Source organism: Protopterus annectens, chromosome 2.part2 (assembly GCF_019279795.1).
Source record: "Protopterus annectens isolate FY-2018-M chromosome 2.part2, PAN1.0, whole genome shotgun sequence".
In the NCBI taxonomy this organism is placed as follows: domain Eukaryota; kingdom Metazoa; phylum Chordata; order Ceratodontiformes; family Protopteridae; genus Protopterus; species Protopterus annectens.
The window spans coordinates 127,348,387-127,360,017 of NC_056730.1; positions in this window are offsets into that span (position 1 = coordinate 127,348,387).

Genomic DNA, 11,631 nt, shown 5'->3' on the forward strand with positions numbered 1-11,631 from the left:
CCTCTGGTGTGAAGAGCGGTGCTCTACTCACACTTGTGCAGCTTTATGTGACATACGTTGCGAGCACTTCAGAATTCCTTACTTGCTCTGGATTCCCTTTAAAACCCTTAAGTTTGCTTTCGTCTTTCCTTACATATCTATATCTATAGATATATATATATTACATATATATGTGTGTATATATAGATAAATATGTAGATATATAATTGCATATTTCTGTTGTCTGTGGATATTTATCTATATATATATATATATATATATATATATATATATATATATATATATATAAAAGTTACAGCTGTACAAGACAACATACATTTGCTATGCTAATAGCTGTGTACACCAGCGCAGGCACACTTGCATCTATTTATTCTGAGTTGCATATGTTTACAGGCACTTCTTTGGGATTACATGTGCCTTATTCCTTATGAAAGTACCACTTTGATGGGATCCGGTTAACGGACCCATGCGAACGCAGTCACCTTTACATGTATAAATGTTGGCTTTACAGCACAGAGGCATTCATTACACAATTAATATGTGCTATAGTTGTACTTGAACCGAGAATGCCTTTACGTTGGGCGGATGCTGTAACCACTACACTATTGGTGTTCTGGCTCATTTATATGTATACCCATGGTTCATAGCTACTCTGACATATGCCTCACCGCTTCCCTTACACAGCAGGCATCCATTCTCCTGCTGGGAAAACCGCAGTACTACAATTAGGACATTCCCTGTTTCCTACTGCAAGTCTACTTACTCCAAGGATATTCAGAACTCCTACGCTTATAGTCCTCACACATACGTGTGTTTGATTGTCAGGGTGTTCATGTTCTGGTCTGGGTTTAGGCTCGGCTGAGTGGCGATTGGAACTGCCCTGGCACTGTTCAAAGATCAGACATAGCACATGGACAGAGTTAGTCCAGATTTTAACATTCTACCTGTGTTTACAGATGTAGGTGTTTGGGCACCTCTGACCACATTATTGGGTTGGCGCTACATAATTTAGGGTGGGGAGTGGTTCCACTACATAATTCAGGTTGGGGGGTGGTTTCCACGTGTTTCCCTTCCCATTTGACTATTTCATTCATTTATAGATGCAATGAATATTATTCTGAACATCTGTTATAAGTTCACTACAGGTATGCAATAGTCCTGTCAACAGATGTGACAATTGGTTGCTGTACTTATGTGTACGAACCTCTGTGATACTCGGGGGCTCGTTTCTACAGTGACAGGGACAAGGCTATGACAACTCAGGGACAATCACGGACACTTCTACCATATTAGTACTATTAACTTGGAACGTGTTGACAGATTCGTAATACTACTAATTTTCTGCAGTTAAATGCATCTATTACTCTTCATTGTTGTAAGTAGTCATTCTCATTCAACACCTTTCCCCCAAAGGTCACTGGCTTTGTGAGTGGTTAAGAGACTGGCCAGTTATTGTGTGAATGCTCTGACCATTGGTAACATTGACATTGTCATATGTACAGGTTGGGATGTATTCTGGGGACTAGGGTTGCCACCTTTTCAAATGGCCAAGACAGGACATTTTCGGAACACACATCAGATTTTACAAGCTGACACATACCCACAGTCAGTACAAAGGATAGAACTTTACTTATTTGCCTACATAAAAGCCTATTGTTCTAGCGGTTTAGTTGCTTATTCTGTTTCATTTAGGTATTTTAGATACTGAAATAATTATTTTCTGCAACTATTACATAACATATGGGACATAACTATGTCCTACAATCCCAGGACATTTGCCATTTTTAATGCATTTTGTCAGGACACAACTGTCCAGAGGGAATGTCCCTCGCAAAACAGGGCAGATGTTAACCCTACTGCGGACACCAGATTGTTTGGGCCAACACATAGCCACAGTCAGTGCAGGTTTAGAACATTCATTTGTTTCCTAGCTGTGAGCCTTATACCTTTGGCACTTTTGTTGTTTGCCTGTTTCTTCTATGAATTACGTTTATTCTATCCTGACGTGACCGCTTTAGGCAACTTTTACATGCAGTATGGTACATAGTTATTTCCTACAATCACAGGACATTTGGCATTGTATCACTGTTGGTCAGGTCACGCCTACACACGCATTAATTGTCCCTCACACAGTGGATCAGGGGGTATCCTGTTTATATCAGTACCTTCATCACCCTTATACCATGTGCCACTATGCAAATGTGTGCAATATATTCTCTCGCTTATTCGTGTCGGGACACGGCAGGTGTTTGATCCTGGGTAGTAGGTTCTGCATGACCATCTAGGGCTGGACAGTCTCGTGCACCACTACTGCACATTCCAACTTGTGTCCAAATATCTACAGGACTGGACTTCGTGTCTTCATACCCTTCTAATGTTTACACAGGTTACTTATCCCATGAGGGATATCCCAAAAATTGAACAAGACCAAAACAAGACAAATACCGAATATTCTTCTGGCGTTACGAAAATGTGCTGGGGGTTTTACATGCAAGGGATACATAGTTTGCAATCCTGAAACTGCCTAGGGTGACACTACCTACTACATTATGTGTAGTGGTCACTATGTGTAGATGTGGCTGCACCAAACCAGTAGGCCAAGTATGGCTGGATTTGGTGGACGTTCAGGTATGGGAGCTGGTTGTGTGCTGTGGAGGGAACGCTGGGTAGTCCATTATGCATCCAGATGTGTTGCATTTGAAATGGCCAGTTCCATCAGGACCAATCTGTGGGTATGTGCCTGTGACATGTCTAAACATTTGTATCGCACATTTTAATATTAATATGTTTGTGGGATTGTGTTCTACAGTATGGCATGTCTGGTTGTATTGCAGATGTGTATACATGTTTTTGTGCTTCTTTCTGCTTCACCCGGTGCTCCCTCATACACCTCCGGTTCACCTATTCTGCATAATTCACAGTGTCGCCTTGGAGGATTATACCATTACCCACCCCCCCACACACACATTCCTGACACTCCATCACTGCTTTGGATGATGGCCCATGACACAGTCAAGGTAACACATTGCATACCCTACATATGTCAGGTACCTGTATGGTTGTGTGGACTACCCTGCCATGTCTGACTTTCCACATGCGATACCTCACGCACATAGGTACACGCCCATACTTAACTTTCATGACATGGTTGGTATACCCGGGTAATACCCGTTCAACTGTGACACATCCTGACAAGTTCGGCTTGGACCGCTGATGTGCAGATTTTGGCCGACTGTTCTAATCATTGGTAGGATGCCACCTTTTCCTATGTCTAGGATGGGATATATTCCGGTCACATATCTGAATGTACTGGACAACACGTACCCACAGTCAATGGTACAGATAATACTGTTCCTTTCAGCCTACATGTTGCCTTATTGTTTTAGCAATTTATAAGCATTTATATGCTTATTCTATTTCCTGTCACATTTGGTATGTGAAATACAGACATACCTATTGTATGTGACTATTACATGTGTTGTGGGATATAAAATTTGGTCACACGGTCGCTAGATATGTACATTTATCATGTTTTTTTGTTATGGACACATCTGCCCAGCTGTGTACCCTCCCTCACAATATGGGTCAGCTGGTGACCCTGACCATTGGGCTGGACGTACCTATTGGCGGCGAGCTAACATATGATGCATTTCACTTCCACTTGGTATAACTATCTACACTGCGTTGGACTACGGGCACACGGTTTTCAATGTCATTTGTTCGCGGGATAGGGACCCGTTATTCCCTACCATGCATTTATGTTTGCTTCCTCATTTTGTGTTTGCAGGAACTGTCTTGCATGCTTTGCATAAGTTTCAGTATCCACGGACACTGACAGATGTGATTACTATTGCTTGCATATTGTTATATGCAAGCATTTTAGGTTGCACGTCGACAGCTGACATTTCCACGCCTCCGTGCGGCACTTTGACATGCCCTATGCACTCCTTTCCTATGCACATGGCTGTGGCAGCAGCGTGCCTTCATTAATATGCATTTGGCGCTACTGCACCATCTTCACACTGGCCATGCGCCGAGCTTCATGAATCCCGGGGACTGTCTTTCTGTTTAGTTCGACCTCGGAGTTATAGTGGGGGTGCAGGGGGGGCTTGCCCCCCTGCTTAAATGTAGGGTAGGTTTATTTGTATTGTTGTGTTTGTGTGTGTTTTGTTTATTGTAATGTAGGGAGGTTGGTGTATGTCTTGTATGGTGTGTGTTTACATTCACTGTTTTGACTTTTGCGGTTTTGGGGTGTTGGTGTTTTGGTTTTTCAACTTTATGGTCTCGAGATACTGAAATTCAGTATTTCGAGATTCTAAAGTGAATTCATATTTATATATATATATACATATATATATATATATATATAGAGAGAGAGAGATAGGAGTGGTTATAATAAGCAAAACTCGACTGTTGAGGTAAAAAAAAAAAAACAGATGGGTCTACCTTGACCCACCGAAATTGCTTTTCTCTAAAATATAATTTCGTGAGCTCGTTTTTCCTAAAGTGCATTTATCAGAAAATGCACTTCATGAAAAAATTAGTCAAGGAAAAGCAAATTAAAAAAACATGACAATATAAACACATTTATCCAGGAGGCAAGCCCCCCTGCACTCCCCACATCCATGCTACTTATATATTCTAACTCCGAGATCACATTACACAGTGGGGAAAAGGGAATATTCCCTTATCCCCACTGTGTCACAATTACAACAAACACCTCGGTTTAATTTTTGTTGACTCAGTTTTTTGCCAAAGTGCATTTTCGGATAAATGCACATTCGGAAAAAATGGGGTCACGAAATTACGTTTCGGAGAAACGTAATTTCGGTGGGTCGAGGTGAGCCATACATGCATTTTATATATATATATAAATGTAATAACGGATTAATATTTAATTAAATGTCTTTAGTTTATTATATTGCCATTCATAACAACCCGGTTCTTAGTTGTGAACTGCAGTATTCCTGTTGCTGTTTAATTTCTGTATAAATACATTTTTGGAAATGCCAGAGGTTTTATTGACATCTGTCGCCTGATCTCACTGATACATTTTGTCAAACATCAGGTACCATTTACTGAGGGAATTGCCTATGGAAAAGATCACATAATTAGCTCTTTACATAAGGGGGCAAATCTACTGACACCACAAACTTTTGTCCTATTGCAATCTTGTAACCCCTTCTTAAGATTCCAGAAAAGTGTGTGCACCTACAACTCCTCCACCATCTTACACACAACCTAATTTTCCACACTCAACATGGCTTTAGAGCTGTACACAGTACCTCAAAACAGCCTTATCTTTCATGGACTTTGTCAATAAAGCCCGTGACACTGGTAAACTAGAATCTGCAGTATTTCTAGATTTCTCAAAAGCATTTGACATGGTATTTCACCCCAAACTCCTTAAAGAACTTTCCAGCATTGGTCTATCCTCCTCCTCACTTCAGTGGTTTTCTAACTACCTAGCTGACAGGCAGCAAGCGTAAAATGGCAGGGCTCTATCTCCACATATCACATCACCCCCAGAGGTGTACCTCAAGGATCCATCCATGGCCCATTACTATTTAATGTCTTCATCAATAACTTACATACATCCTTCTGTGAAGGCACTCTAATCCAATATGCATATGACTCCACATTAGCTCACCTACAATACATAACACAACAAGCTTTCTCTTCCATAGAAACATGAATCTCCAATACTGAACTCCTACTGAACCCAAAAAACACAAAGTTCCTCTTCACACACAAGCGCCATAGCTCCAACAAAACAAATTTCAAGATATTTTCAGCCATCAATACTGAAATTGGATTGGTACAGCATACGAAACTACTAGGTGTCACAACTGAAGATAATCTCAATTTTGACCTACACATACAAAATAGTTTCAAAAACCCCACCAAAAATTAGGCATGCTATACAAAAATAAAAACCACCTCACAGCAGCTACCAAACTTACCCTGGCTGAAACCTACCTCTTCCAAAGAAGACAACTAGAAAGCTGCTATAACAAGATTGCCAAGTTTGCCATAAATGTAACCCCTCTAACTCATCACTGCAAAGCCCTACATTCCCAGAGATGGCTAACTTCCCCTCCATCTCCAATACATACAACTTACTACGGTATACAAAATCATTCACAACCCACTAGCTTGTCCTGATCTTAGCCCATTAAACAACTTTTATATCCCAAATAAACATCACAGATCTAAAGACAAACATCTCTTCACAACTTATAAACCTAACAAAACCCCAGGCCTAAGCCTTTACTCCTGCTCTGTGGCAAAACTATGGAATTCCCTTCACTGCTACTAACCTGTACTCCTTCAAAATCTCTATAAAAGAATACTTCAATAAAGCTTGGATTTGCTCCTGTGTGAGCCCAGGCTGAGGTAGTATTATACCCTTTTCTATCTCTACTCTCTATCCCCACTAATAACTTTCCCTACCCACCTTTCCTCTATACATACTTCCCTGAGGTTACACTTGTACCTTTTCCACATCTTTTTTTCTATCACACCCTACCCTTCTCTATTCATACTATCCTACGCCTTCACCAGTATAATCTGTTACCATATTTCATGAACTCTAGAATATTAATAATCATCTATTATGTAAATAATACAGCATCTTCCTCAGCATCTTCCTATTATCAGGCTTTCCATATAGTTTATGTTTTAACACTGACTTTATTATATCTGTTCAGTTCATAGTATAGGAAGTTACTAGGCTGTTGGCCCTGAGGCCCCTATAAGCCTAGCCAAGAGTTTAGTCCATGTTTAGATGACTTGTTCTTGAAGGGAATGTTAAAAAAGCTTACCAAGGTTGCTCCAAACATATGTGGCTGAACCTTATGTATAAGAGATGAAAGCTTAAGAATGTGGAAGCAAGAGAGAAGACTTGGAGGAGGCGAGTAGCTGAGTATCACAGCAAGAGGAAGAATAGACATGTCAGTGAGCATAGATAAGCAATTCAAAGCTAGGGTGGAAAGTATCATTGCAACACATATTGCATTGTTTTTACAATAGCATGGGACAAAGTCACCTCATAAATCTGTATTTTAAACAGTTAAAGGAAATTTATGCAAGTATGATTTTATGTCTGGTGATTCTTTATGGGAGAGGTTCTCTTCCATCTGTTTCTTTTCTTTGAGTAGTAATTGCTATATGGAATATTATGTCTTCAACATCCCTTTACATTAAATATAAAATATAATCTCATAAATCTTATACATGTTGAATGACACTACTTGCCCTTTACTACGAAAACATGCACTTCTGCCTTTCCACAATGCCTCTAACTGGTATATGAAGAAAGCATTGGTCTCTTCCCAAGTTAAGCAAGAACATAATTCAACTGTATCAAATCTCATGATGCAGAATCTATCAAAAGGATCTATGCACATGTAAATACCTGCAGAGATACCTCTGTTCTCCTTGAAGCAAATACACCACCAAATTTAAAAATGAAACCCTGTGTTGGAACCCCACATATAAACAGGATCTACAATAAAAGAAAAAAAACGGATAGCGTGTAAAAATAAATTTAACTCTTTTGATGCCAAAAACACTCTGGGCCCTGACTAACCAAATATAGATATGAGGTAAAGAAAACCACAAAGCTTTACTGAACTACATTAGAAACCTCACAAAACATGTGCAACACCGTACACAGCTAATTCTAAATTATATCATATACTCATACAGAGGATATAGCCAATCTACTAGCAAATAACCCCCCATATTCCCAGATTACATACCAGCATCCACCCCCACTCAAGTCTTCCAAGAACAAGACCTCAAAGCACAATCCAAGGCCATGAATACTGTTTCAATAGGGCTGGATATCTTACTGGGATGCTTACTGGCCAACCTGAAACAGGACCGGTCATGCCCCTTGCAGAGACTATTCAATATAAACTTCCAAACAGGATTTTTTGCAGGATTTACACAGTACAGCAGCAGCCATCCCCCTGTCCCACTGCTCAAAGGAGGGGTTGTTAGTGGACCTCCGCCATAAGCTTGACTAACTGCATCTGCAAGGCTATGCAAAGGATCAGTTTGGTTTTAATGGCAGATCCTTCCTACTTAACCTGGTTGACTTAAAGAAGGCTACTGAAGTAATGGATGAGGGGACATTGGTACACACTTCATACCTAGAACTCAAAAACGATACTATCAATTCAGTTTAGTTGATACTCATTATAAAGCTGGATGTATATTCCTATACAACTCATGGGCTTGCATATTTGATCACCAATAGAAGCCAGCATATCAGGATGGCTGGGTCTACCTCCTCCAATGGCCTAGTTAGTAACTTATGAACCAATAAATGCTGAAGCACTGGGAATTAGAAATACTAATTTCAGCTGCCTAGAATCACTTATTTTAAAATATGGTGTTAGAATGTACTACTTGTGAGACCTCCATTTGGTAGAGGACTATTGATATTGGGGTGCTACAGCTCTTAGGTGTGTAGTTAATAGGACAATACTAGGCTATTAGCCCAAACGCCCTTATAAGCCTAGCCAAGAATTTTGAACATATTCTCACAAAGTCAGTGCCTGCTTCCCCTGTCCAGCAGGGAAACAAATGGGATCCCAGGAGTGCATTTTCCAGGCGTTTCCATTTCCCATCCAGTCATCCAGGTTCCTCTTAGAGACAGCAAGTGACCCTGCTTGATATGGAGGGATTCTATTCCACAGATGAGGAAGTCTTTGTTGGCGTGATAGATGTGCATCACAGTTATGTCAGACCAGGTTGAGGTCTTGTGTGTGGGTTGTGAGTGGAGTTTGACTTGCTGATGAGCAGCAACTCCAACAAGCCTGGGTCCGAGAAGGCCTTGTATGCCAGACACAGTCACTGCTGAGCAGTCTGTACAAGACTGAGTAGAGAGACAGGACTTTTAGCCTGTTTTCCTGGTCAGGAATATCTGGTCTCTCCAGCTGTTGCTTGTGCTGGCAAGGTACATGCAGCAGCTGTGGTGTTTGTAGAGGACAGAAAATCAGTGCACCTTTCAAACCAAGCCACCATGAATATTTTTATGATAATTTACCTCTGCAAAAATTAGTGTACAGAAATCCTTGCTGCACTAAAAGCATGCCTGTGTTGTATTAGGGGATGGAATTGGTCAATCTTTTTAGGTACTGTTGTGTTGACCAGTGATAATTATTCCATTCAATGGTGAAACAAAAAAGCCTGTACACTCAGAGGTTAGTATGTGGCTGTTTTCACTACAGTATTGCTTTGCACAACTGCTACTGGTTACCAAGATCAATGCCTAGACAGTATGATGCAGTATCACACCCTTGAATATGTGAGGGGGTGAAGACCTTTCCATGGGCTGAATTCCCATAGACCCTGTCTAAAGCTGTCACACTGAATATATTAAAGATTCCATAGTAGTCCGCATTAAGGAGTCCCATTACGTAAGTATAGGAAGGTAAAAAGAAAGAATGTCAAGGGACATTGTGTTGCTAACTGGATTGGCTATATATTTGGTGCAATAGATGCACACACCAAGAATCATGACATTGGGTGAAATGGAGTCACATAATCATGGGTATGCAGCAGAACACTCTTATTCAGATCCATGACCAACTTGCTGGGGGAGGCTGTGCATCACGTGAATATAATGCAAGCTAACTCACAAGTGTATGGGCAGACATGTATACTGACAGTAATGCAGATTAGACATGTATACCGACAGTAATCCAGATTAATGCATAACACCTGGAAAAACACTAGAGATAACTAGGTGTGCAGGGAAGAGGGAAGGCACCACTGGCAAACAGTAGGGAGGAATGTATGGAATCATGTATACATGTGTCTTATTTGCAGAACACTGCAACCATTTCTAAAAATTACTTATATTTGTCCGTGGTGGTGCAGCGGTAGTGTTGTTACTCACAGCAAGAGGTTCTCCAGTTCGATTCTTGGCTGGAGTGCAGGGACTGCCTTCTGTGTGGAGTCTGCATGTCCTCCCCGCGGTTGGGTGGGCGTTCAAAAGACATGCGTAAATGGGCGTGCTTTCGTTGAAGGTTGAATGTCAAGCTGGCAGCTCGGCGTTCTGTCTGCTAATGACTGGTAGTAGATTTTCACGGAGTTCTGCTGTGGCGACCCCTAACGGGGAAAAGACAACAGCTTATATTTGTCATTCAACTAGCTGCAAGCTTCAGACTGTGACAGAATGCAAAGTGTTTTGAAATCTGGCATTTAATAAACATATGATACATGTGTCACGTGGTTCACATTCATTTCTTCCTTGGTCTGGTAGATTTTCCCTTCCTCCTGCTGTTAATACGCTTGCCATTCTGCCTCTACTCCAACTGCCTAATTTTATGAAAAATACCCAGGTCCCCTCTTCAACATCACATTACTATCAGTACTATCAGTACAAATAATGTTACAAAAGAGCTAGAGTTTGTGTATATCCTCATACTACAGCAAGCAACACAAAAAGACAACGGAATAGACGCTGCCAAAGGCCGAAGAGGTATTTCTGTGATTATGAAAGCCCAGTTAAATTAGGACCAGTATCAGTGAAATCACTGGGAAAAGTGGTGGTTGAGTAGAGTGATAAATGTCACAATCAGCTTCTAGCATCCGTTTTTGGATATCTTCTGGTCACGTTTCTGGACTGAATTCTCACAGCACCTGCATCAAAGATAAACATGTCTTTGACCAACCAAATTATCTAAATGTATCATGTATTCCTGAGTGCAAAGTAGGAAAAATCAGAAACATTTGTTCAAAATGAATGATAGCAGCTATGTCAAATATACTCTGCAGTGCTTGCAGCATAGTGGTTACAGAAGCATTCAGTGCTATTAGACCTTCAAACAGGTACTGCCAGAAAAATTGTATAAGATCCAGATACTTCAAAATAACAGCCAAAAATGCAATTGCTCAGTAAGATAGTGATTTCATGCAGTTTGTGCTCATATATAGGTCATCCCATATACCTTTGATAGAAAGTTTGTGGTAAGGCCATATACTTTGATAGTAGTTTGTGGTACGACCAAGTGTTTTTAATTGATAGCAAGAGAGCAGCGTTAGCAAAAGCTGAGCAGGTGTAGTGAACAGTATAAACATTTCATAGACCATATTCTTAGACGTGGACACTTCCTTTAGTGATGGTTATAATCATAAGTGGCAGATGTTTAAGTGGTTTATTTTGCAGATGCTGCCACATGTTGAATGGTCAATGTGGCATCTGGAAGTTGCCTAAATTACCAAAATTTAAAGTGCAGTTGTGAAAGTGGCAGGGACAATAATGATCATGGCTCCATTTTCTGATTTTGTAGTATATTTTGTAGTATATTCTGTTGTAGATTTTGTATGGACTTCAAATTGACTGGAGGGAAAAGTCACCTGCATAGAAAAAAAATGATAGGATCAAGCTACAAAATGACAGGAAAAGAATTATCAAAGAGGACCTGGAAAGGTCTCTTGGACAGTTGTATTTAAGTTCAGTCATAAAATAAAGAGGACAAATTACAAGTTAAATACAGATTTGTTTTGCTGCTACTTTTGACAAATGACAAAGTTATCACTTCTTTTAAGGACCCAACTGACCAGTGACTGTAGCACATGAAGAAATTCTTTTAGATCCACCCCCTCCTCCAA